This window comes from Rissa tridactyla, chromosome 15 (genome assembly GCF_028500815.1).
Source record: "Rissa tridactyla isolate bRisTri1 chromosome 15, bRisTri1.patW.cur.20221130, whole genome shotgun sequence".
NCBI lineage: Eukaryota > Metazoa > Chordata > Aves > Charadriiformes > Laridae > Rissa > Rissa tridactyla.
In genome coordinates this window covers 1,126,886-1,129,748 of record NC_071480.1, presented here as the reverse complement: position 1 = coordinate 1,129,748, position 2,863 = coordinate 1,126,886, and positions in this window count along the sequence as shown.

Genomic DNA, 2,863 nt, shown 5'->3' with positions numbered 1-2,863 from the left:
ATTAGTCTTTGTAACCATGTCAATGTCTAGAGAATAAAGATGATAGATTCCTCTGCATACGCAATATGAACAGTGCCTTCTTTGTTTTTTTTTCTGATCAAGCTTGGGATATTGCATTGATTTTCTTGCTTTCCCCGGCTGGGGGAAGGGAGAAGCTAATGCAAACTCTGGACGGAGGACCCGTAAACTTAGAGGCTGATAGTCCAGCTTGTGCTCTCTTCAACTACAGCTGCTCTTTCCCTCACGTACCTTTAATGCTTCTCCCATTGTCCTTTCAGCACAGTTACATTCCCATATGAGAGGCAAAAGAGGATCCATATCCATAGTGCCTCTAAATCATGCCATCTCTCCTACCCTAGATTCCCCCAGCTGCTGTCACCACCTGCTCCTTGTTTCTCTGCAGTGGACAAAATGCTGAGCCCTGCCCCCGGGGGCCACTTGTTGGAAGGACTGCCCCTTAGGGCCCATTTCTCACACACTGCGTGGCACCAGCACCCCTCCTCAACACATCACCTCAAGGATCAGCCTTGTCACTCTCGCACAACAGGCTGCATGTGGCATTGCCTCAGGCAAGAGAAAAGAAGAAAACTGGTGGGTGTATCCCTCCATTCCTTCCTCACATACCTCTAGCTCGCTTTTGCTAAGCAGGCAATGTATTTTGGGGAATAAGGAAAGGGGTAAGTCGTCAAACACTTCTTCCTTCATTCAGACCCTGATCCGAACAGTAAAGGCACAGTGGGCACGTACAACTGCGAAGTCTCATGTGCTCTATCACCTCTCTCAGCTGGATTATTCCGACGCATGACATCTTGCCTCTAGTTTGGGTGAAAGACACACAGAGAATGCCAAGGTATGTTAAAGACAAGCCCACAGATGCCTGCCTAAGCTGGTGTTTTCATAGAACTGACAGCTCTTGGCTTCCAAGTAACTTCTGCCCCTTATTTTCAGGGAGACCACACAGCCTTGCGGGATTTTCTCAGAAACCTGTGTATACAGTGACTCAAACACAGCTTAGCGGTAACTGAGGGCTATTAAGCCAATTTGGAAAACCTTTCAGCAATATCAACTTACACAATTGCGCCCACTGTTGCAGCACTGACTGTCTGAAGCGTTCGCTGCGTCACCCCAGCTGACTCCAGGCTGCGGGATCCCTTGGTGCAGACCAGCATGGAGTGAATGAGAAACACATTAGCAGCAACTGAGGAGTGAGGTGCAGCTGGGACTAGAAGGAAACAAGCAGCAGACTCAGGAGCAGAGGCCAGGGTATGTATTGATGTTGAAAGCTTGTGGGAGTCCACAGCTTTCCACCTCTGTCTACTGTACAAGCGCTAGTATTCAAAAGCAGAGGTGGGTCCTCCGTGGAGCATTGAGCCTAGCAGGACCACAGGGATGGGAGTGGGGCTGCTGTTGTGGGCTGAAGGGACGCAGGCTGTGCAGGAAATGATTGTGCCCAAGCCTGAGGCAGGTAGCCCCTGAATGCTTTCCACCTTGACTGGCTTGCAATGTTTTCAAGGCAGAGCTTACCAGTGGAGCTCCCGGGGGCAATGGGAAGTGGTAAGGACTGACACCGCTGGCTTGATCTAAGCTTGTAGAAGTCAAGGCCAGTGGCGTTGTTTCCAAATAGATTCACACAGCGCTAGGAAGTCGCAACCGACAGCTCCATGGCTGTATGCCTATGACAGCAATATCCAAAGGGCTCTCACCTTACCTGTCTCCCAAGTGCAGCCTCACCAGCACAGCAGCTCTCACGAGGAAGTGCAGCCTGCTTCCAGTGTCACTAGCAAGCATTGGCAAGCAGAACCTTTGTCAGTGCTGTCTGAAGAGAGCGATGGGAGATGGCTCTTTAGGAGCAGACCACAGTTTTCAATCACAAGGACCTTAAGAAAGCCACCCAACACCTTGCAGAGATGCCAGACTAGTCCCCCCTTCTCATGACACTGCACAGCTTTTCCCCATGGTTCTCTAGCAGTCTCCCAAGCTTGTTCATCCCTCCTCATGCCCTGCAGTCTTTCTCCTTCCCTGACAGCGTGCACTGGTCTGCCACCGCAGCCAGGGTCTCTTGCGGTGAGCCTTGACTGCCTAAACCCGCCTATGAGCTGACTGCTCCTCTTGGGTGGCTTGAGAATGTCTAGCCACACCTGCAGGCATCTCCAAAGCTTCAGGTGGGGCTGGCTAGAGCCTAGATGACACACAACATCCATGTATACCCATGTCAGCTGTAATGGCTTGCACAAGCTTGAACTTCTGAGACTCTCTGAAATCCTGCTTTACAGACCCTGCACCATCCTTTGCTTCACATTGCCTCCCCCGCGGAAGCATGAGAATGTGTCCTCAGAAGGAAGGAATGCAGCCAGCAAAGCCAGGCATAGGGAAGAGAGAAGGCGGCAGACGTGAAGAGGAGGGAGCGGGCTGATGGTGCCTGGCCACACTGGTGAGTGTGACACCTGGAGACAGTTTCTGTGAGGATTTGTGCAAAAGAACTGTCACAAAGGGCATTTTAGGGAAAGGACAGGCGAGTCACTGAAGAATCAGCTCTCGCATCATGGGTGTAAGTGTCGCTGGTTTGAACTACTGTAGCTTTCTTTAGACTCCCTTTTGCAAAGTCAACTGTTTCTTCCTCTAGCCTCCTGCGTGTTTCCCTTGCACGCAGTTACACACCTCTCGCATTTCTCTAGCTCTCACGGATGCAGTCAAAAATAAAGCAGGCAGCTGTGTGCCCTAAGCTTGGGGACAGGTGCACAGCCTCAGGCAGGACTTGCCATCAGCACGGTAGGCCGTGTGGTGGGACTGAGGCCTAGCCTTGCGTCCCCCCCCATTCACAGCTCCCTCCTGGCCCCTGCCTCCTGGGCTCTGAGGTCCCACC